We start from the raw sequence: 7,827 nt of genomic DNA on the forward strand, positions 1-7,827 counted from the left end.
GCCCTGTGTTGTAGGACTTCAAGCAAATGACGTCACCCTCTTCCTGCCTCAGCTTCCTCATCTGCTGGTGGGATTTTAAGGCATTCCCCATGATTTCATCTCCAAAGCTGACTGTCTGAAAAGCCTGAGGAATGGATAGGAAAAGCAAAGCAACTGTGGCCAGTAGCTCCTTCTCCTCCTCTATCTTCTACCACTGCCCTTCCTCTTCCTCCTCCTTGGTCCTCCTGTTTCTCCTCCCTCCTCCCCTCCTCTTATCCCACCCCTCCCCACCCTCGTTGGGGCCCCAGCCTGGGTGAGCAACAACCCTCGTGATGGGTGGGGGCGGCCAGGGCGGCCACTGGAGACTGATTCTTGGGCACTGGGGTGCTTAGCACAGAGACTGTGTGGCGCCCTCTGTCTTGTGAGCAAGGGACGCAGGCCTCTGCTTTCTAAAGAAAGGGGACTGGGAGACCAGGACTGGCGGCTCGGGCCTGTCATCCTAGCTACTCAGGAGGCTGAGATGGGAGGGTCTAGCTTAGGCAGGGCCATCCATGAAACTCTTTTTTTGTTGTTTTTCTTCTTTGAGCTCCTCAAGGCTAGTGCTTTACTACTTGAGCCACAGTGCCACTTTCAGCTTTTTTTCTGTGAATCATTGCAGGTAAGAGTCTCATGGACTTTTCTGCCCAGGCTGGCTTTGAACCATGATCCTCAGATCTCAACCTCCTGGGTAGCTAAGATCACAGGCGTGAGCCACCAGTGCCCTGCCTCATGAAACTCTATCTCCAAGTAATCAGCAAAATAGCAGGAAGAGGAGCTGTGGCTCAAGGACAGGGCCCTGGCCTGGTGTGCAAGTCCTAGTACTAGCGCGCGTGTGCGCACACACACACACACACACACACACACACACACACCCCAAAAGGAGGGAGGACAACAGGCCTAGAACTTCACATTTTTTACCCCCTCATTTGTTTTCTGTCCTAGGCAAGAATGTGGGAAGCGCATTTGAAGCCCTAGGAATTGAGAGTGCAAAGGCCCTGAGGCTGGAGGAAGGAGAAGGAGCACGGAGGAATGGCTCAGGGAGGTGGTGCCGTGGAGAGAAGGTGGGAGATCACAGAAAGGGTCCCCAAAGGGTTCATCGGACCATGGCTACAGCCTGCCTTTCCCCACCCCCTGCTGGCCAGCTCTGGAGAGACAGCCTGTCCTGAGGGAAGTGCCAGGATCCCAGCCTCGGTCTGTCTCCTGCTCCCTAGCCTTCTGGCATGTACCCAGCCCTACATGTCATAATTGTTTTATAGGTCCTGGGTCCAAGGGTCCCAGCAAAGCCCTGGCCAGCATGTCAGGGGAGGGGCTGAGAAAGAAGGTGACATTCCAGCTCCTGCTACTGTTAGGGTCTCCTGTGGCTGGGGAGGAAAGCCACGTCATTCTCCCCTGGACCCCGGAAGTGTGACTCACTGGGGACCTCTGTATGCACAGGTTTTATTCCCTGTCAGATTCAGGAGGTGAAAGATCGAGGGTGCAAAGCAGGTCTGGCCCCCCCCCCCAGATCTCTCCTCACCCCCCCCACATTCCGTGCCAGTGTCTTTCCCATTTTTATAAGGACACTGCATTTTGGGAGGCGGGGCAGGGCTTGGGTCTCATTGTATAGTCTAGGCTGACCTGGAACTGGAGATCCTCTCGCCTCTGCCTCCTCAGTCAACACTGGGGTTACTGGTATTTGCCACCACACCTGGCTGAAAGGAAAATTTCAAAGTCAGTTTACCAACACTTTATAAGGTATTGGGCAATAATGATGCCTAACTACCAGGCTGGATCCTGAGCATAGCATGTGTCCAAGTTGGCACAGGGGACATCTGACAGGAAGTCCTGACAAGCAAGGACAGGGCCCTGGGCCTGGGTGCGAGGAGGGAGATATCTATTGTGTTTGTCTTACTTTGCCAGTCCTGGGGCTTGAATGCAGGGCCTGGGCACTGTTCCTGAGCTTCTTTTGCTCAAGGCTGGAGCTCCACCACTTGAACCACAGCACCACTTCCGGTTTGTTCTGTGTATGTGGTACTGAGGAGTGGAACCCAGGGCTCTGTGCATGCTAAGGGAGCACTCTCCTGCTAGGCCACACTCCTGGCCCTACTGGAGTAAATTTTAAAAAATGAAAACAAAACAAAATCCCACTATCTGGTATCCAGTAAAAATACAGATTACAATGCTACTAGCTTCTAGGGAGCAACTAAAACCGGTGAGGGCCGACACAGTGAATGACGGGATAAATAGAGAGCCATGTATGGTGGAAACCGCTTCTAACTCTAACCACCAGGGAGGCTAAAATAAGGAGGATCACAGTTTGAGGCCAATGCTTCACTATCCCTTCTAGTTCCAGTGGAAAAATGGCTAGGACGACAGGGGTGAACGAGCTGTATCTGCCTAAAACATGTCTGTTTTAGGAAAATTTGAGGACTCTTGCCCTAATCTCTGAAGGGAGACCATCACCAAGAAATTCCAGGGTTAGTTGGTTCAGGGCCCAGGCTCCACAGCAGGTTTGAGTCCTGGCGCGCCCTCTCGTGGACATGACCTGTAAGGGCAACCTGGCTTCCTGTCCCCAGTGACAAGGAATGGCCTGTGGAGTGTCGCCACAAAGACTGCAATGAGGATGAAGATACTGCTACTTTTCCAGGCCTTTCACAGATGGGCCTGTTGTAAGAGGGTAGGGGTGCTGTGTGCAGCCCCAATAAGGCCTACCTGGACTGCCAGGTCCCCAGGCGAAAACTAAGCAAAAAAAGCTAATGTCTCTCTGCCTAGCGTATGGATACTCAGTAAATGTTTGTGGAATGAATATTTACACATTGATGAAGGACTATCTAAATTCTCCAGTGTATCAAGGCAGTGGTGTGTATCAGTCATTCAAAAGTTTTTTTTTTAAGGGGCTGGGAGTTTGGCTTAGTGGTAAGAGTGCTTGCCTTGCATGCACGAAGACCCAGGTTCAATTCCTCGGTGTCACATACGGAGAAAAAGCTGGAAGTGGTGCTGTGGCTCAAGTGGCAGAGTGCTAGCCTTGAGAAAAACCCAAGGACAGTGCTCAGGTCCTGAGTTCAAGCCCCACAACTAGCAAAAAAAATTGTTTTTTAAATTTTTATTATTTTTTGCCAGTCTTGGGTCTTGAACTCAGGGCCTGGGCACTGTCCTTGGGCTTCCCTCAAGGTTAGCACTCTACCACTTGAGCCACAGCCCCATTTCCGGCTTTTTTCTGTGTATGTGGTTCCAAGGAAATCAAACCTGGGTCTTCGTGCATGCTAGGCAAGCACTCTAGCACTAGGCCAAACTCCCGGCCTCTCAAAAGGTATTTTGAAGATGATTTTGAACACTTTTTCTGCCCAGGGAGGCCTTCAACTGTGATCCATTGCATCTATCTCCTGAACAGGCAGGATTGCAAGCTTGAACAACCATACCCTGACTCGTGTGTGTGTGTGTGTGTGTGTGTGTGTGTGCGCGCATATGTGTGCATCGGTCCTAAGGCTTGAAATCCAGCCCTAAGTGCTGTCCCTGAGCTTCTTTGGCTCAAGGCTAGCACTCTACCACACTGAGCCATCACAACACGCCACTTCTGACTTTTTCTGAGTAATTTATTGGAGATAAGAGTCTCAGGGACTTTCCTGGCGGGCTGGCTTTGAGTTGAGATTCTCAGATTGTTTTCACTCAGGGTTAGAACTTGTTTGTACAATTAATTTATGCTAATAAAAATAAGTGAATTAGCCTGGCACCATGACTCATGTCTATAAACCTTAACTACTTAGGACTCTGAGAACATGAAAGTTTGCAGTTCAGAGCTGGATCAAGCAGGAAAATATGCAAGACTCCATCTATTGTTTGCCAGCAAAAAGCTAGACTGGGGGCATAACCCAAGTGGCTAGAGCACCATCCAAACAATTAACTGGTCCTGCATTCAAATTCAGGTACTAGGAAAAAGTAACTATTATTTTGGATTTCCCAATGTGTTTAATCCCAGGCAGTAGACAGCATTCACCACCTTAGTCATTACCTTCAGTCAATCCATGGCCCAGATAGGCACAGTGAAGCAGGTACATTATTACTAGCTTGTGCTCAAGCCAGATAAGAGTCATCTCAGGTTGGACCTATCAAGAAAGCCATTAGCTATTTTATTTCCTGGGTGGGGAAGCTTAGGCAACAGCCAAGTGTCTGGAGAAGGGACAGACAACCTCAGAAAAATGTTATTGAAACTTACATGATAAGTTGAAAGATACAGGGGGTGGGGGTGAGGCGAGGCATCAGAACAAAATGTCCTGTGTGGTCGAGATAGAGGAGACAGGGGGCAAGCGGCCGCCCTGTGACCCCAGCCATAAAAGCTTCTCTCTGATAATATGTTCTAAGAACTGAAAGCCGGAACGGTCCCCTGTGGACTGGAACACCCAGTCCTTCCATGACATGTCATCCATCATCCACCGTTCAGCCGGTGCCCAGACTCACGCCTGTCATCCCAGCTACTCAGGAGGCTGTGGTTGGAGAATCATGGTTCAAATCCAACCCAGGAAGGAAAGCTCGGGAGACTCTCCAATGAACTAGCAAAGTGCTGGAAATGGAGTTATGACTCAAAGAATACAGTGCCAGCCTGTGCAAAAAAGCTCTTGGACAGTGCCCAGGCCCTGAGTACAAGCCCCAGGACTGGCACAAAAAGGAAAGAAAGAAGGGATGGGCTGGGAGTTTGGTTTAGTGCTTGCCTAGAAAGAAGGGAAGGAGAAAGGGAGAAAAGGAAGGAAAGAAGGAAAAATAGCTGAGAGCCAGTGGTTACACCTTTAACCCTAACTACTTGGGAGGCTGAGATCTGAAGATCTCAGTTCGAAGCCAGCCCAGGTAGGAAAGTCTGAGAGATTCTTTATCTCCATGTAAACTCCAGAATACTGGAAGTGGCACTGGGGCTCAAAGCTCTAGGTTCTACTAGGAGATAGGTCTAGGGGAAGAGCGCAGGCCTAGCATACACAAAGCCCTGCGTTCGACTCCTTGGTACCACATGCACAGAAAAAACCAGAAATGGTGCTGTGGCTCAAGGGGCAGAGTGCTAGCCTTGAACAAAAAATGCTCAGGGCAGCACCTAGGCCCTGAGTTCAAGCCCCACAACCCATTAAAAAAAAAAGTAAGCAGAAAAGAACTGGTGAAAATGTCTATGACTCATAGTAACACAGAACCCATGTGATTCTCAGCCCCAAGGTGTGTCCTGAACTCTGTGATTGAGAGAAGCTTTCTGGGGCTTGGAGTTTGGCCTAATGGTAAAGTGCTTGCCTGGCATGCACAAAGACCCGGGGTCAATTCCTCGGTACCACATACATTAAAAAAAAGTCGGAAGTGGGGGACCAGGAGTTTGGCCTACCATGCACAAAGACCCGGGTTTGATTCCTTGGTACCACGTACATAGAAAAAAGCTGGAAGTGGTGCTGTGGCTCAAGTGGAAGAGCTCTAGCCTTGAGAAAGTCCAAGGACAGTGCTCAGGCCCTGAGTTCAAGCCCCAGGACTGGCACAAAAAAACAAGAGAGAGAAGCCTCTTACAGTGCTTTGTGCTGTCATCTCAGCTACTTGGGAGGCTAAGATGAGAAAGATCCTCATACCATCTCCAGGTCTTTGGTGCTTTCCTTTTTTCTCTCCTTTAAATAAAGACTTACCAGGCAAGAAAAGTGAGACAGAGGTAATGCTCATTTAAAAAGTGAAAGTCTGGCTGGGAGTTTGGCCTAGTGGCAGAGTGCCTGCCTAGTATGCACGAGGATGCAGGTTTGATTCCTCAGTACCACGCACATAGAAAAAAAAAAAAAAGCTGGAAGTGGTGCTGTGGCTCAAGTGGTAGAGCTCTAGCCTTGAGAAAGTTCAAGGATGGTGCTGAGGCCCCGAGTTCAAGCCCTTGAAATGGCGAAAAAGGAGAAGGAGAAGGAGAAGGAGGAGAAGGAGAAGGAGAAGGAGAAGAAGGAGAATGAGAAGGAGGAGGAGGAAGAGAAGGAGGAGGAGGAGGAGGAGGAGGAGGAGGAGGAGGAGAAGAAGAAGAAGAAGAAGAAGAAGAAGAAGAAGAAGAAGAAGAAGAAGAGGAGGAGAAAAAGAAGAGGAGAAAAAGAAGAGGAGGAGGAGGAGGAGAAGGAGGGTCCCAGCACCCCTTACCACCAAGGGATCAGCCTTCGACCCCTGTATAGGTCTGCTTCTGGGCCGTCAGGAACAAAGCTTCCATTGTCCTTCTAGTCTTTTCCCCTTTCTGTCTCTCTCTACATCCCAGATCTGGGAGGGGGGGTGGGAATTAGGGTGAACTCCCCACATCTCACGTAACAAGCCTGGTGCTGTGAATTTCTGTCATTCCAGTGTCTCCGGAGAATGTAAGGAAGAAGAGAGCAGGGCCAAACTGTCCAGACCAAAATGAAAATAATTTAAAATAAATCTTAGACCTTCCCTGTGGTTGATGTCATTCTGCGCAAGCTCACTGTTTTGCAAATGTACTGTGAATATTTATACCAGAGAGATGGATGAATGCTACAGAAATGCATACCTCTCCCTCACTCCTCTGCCCTTCTGCTGCTGCTGCTCCTTCTCCTCCTCTTCTTTTTTTTTCCAACAGCCACAGGGCTTCAACTCAGGGCCTAGGCACTGTCCTTGGACACTTTTTGTTCAAGGCTAGCACTCTGCCCCTTGAGCCACAGCACCATTTCTGGCTTTTTCTGTGCATGTGGTACCAAGGAATCCAATGCAGGGCTTTGTGTATGCTAGGCATGCACTCTTCCACTAGACCCATCTCCTAGTAGTATCTAGAGCTTTAGCCCCTATTCCAGCCTTCTCTGTTCTTGATTCTTAGTGTTGTTGTTTTATTGTTGTTGCTATTATTATTATTATTATTATTAGGACAGTCCTGGGGCTTGGACTCAGGGCCTAGACACTGTTTTTGGACACTTTTTGCTAAAGGGTAGTACTCTGCCACTTGAGCCACAGTGTCACTTCCGGCTTTTTCTGTGTATGTGGTTCCAGGGAATCGAACCCAGGACTTGGTGCATGATAGGGGAGTACACTACACTAGGCCATGCTCCTGGCCCCTTTATTATTATTAATGCTGATCCTAGTGCTTGAACTCAGGGCCTGGGTGCTGTTCCTGAGCTTTTTGTGCTCAAGGATAGCATTCTATCACTTGAGCCACAGAACCACTTCTGACTTTTTGGTGGTTAATTGGAAATGACTCTGAAGGACTTTCCTGCCCAGGGTGGCTTTCAACTGTGATCCTCAGATCTGTTTCACAGATAGCTAGGATTACAAGCATGAGCTCTGATCTTAATTTTTACAGAGGTCATTGTTTTAACATTTCCCAGAGGTGGGGAGAGGACTAACTGAAAAGATAGGGAGGAAGAATGCCTATGGGTGGAGGCAATTGTGAAAGCTCAGAGCGTGGAACATTCAAGAACAGGCAATTTATCCTATGTTCAGTTATAGCTCAATAAAAAGATTATAGAGCCAAAGGTAAAATAAAATGAAGACAAGGTAAACCAGGCAGGGGTGAGGGGGAGCAGCCACACATCTGAACTAGGAACATGTCTACTTGTTTGATTCTGGTTGAGTCATCACCTCAAAGGTGGGTGGATTCAGGGTCCAAGAGGGGGAAAGTAATACCAGGATTTGCATTACAACATGCCAACTATACTCCAGCAGATAAGCAAAAGAAAAATATCCAGAACCTGTGACTCACACCTGTTACCCTAACTACTCAAAGTCCAGAGGACTAGGGTTCAAAGTCAGTTCAAGTGTGAACATCCTATCTCTCATCCTCAAAATAACCACCAAAAATTACACTAAATATATATATATCACTTATTTATATTTTATATTACA

The sequence above is a fragment of the Megascapheus bottae genome, chromosome 1 (genome assembly GCF_031878675.1).
Source record: "Megascapheus bottae isolate mThoBot1 chromosome 1, mThoBot2.hap1, whole genome shotgun sequence".
NCBI lineage: Eukaryota > Metazoa > Chordata > Mammalia > Rodentia > Geomyidae > Megascapheus > Megascapheus bottae.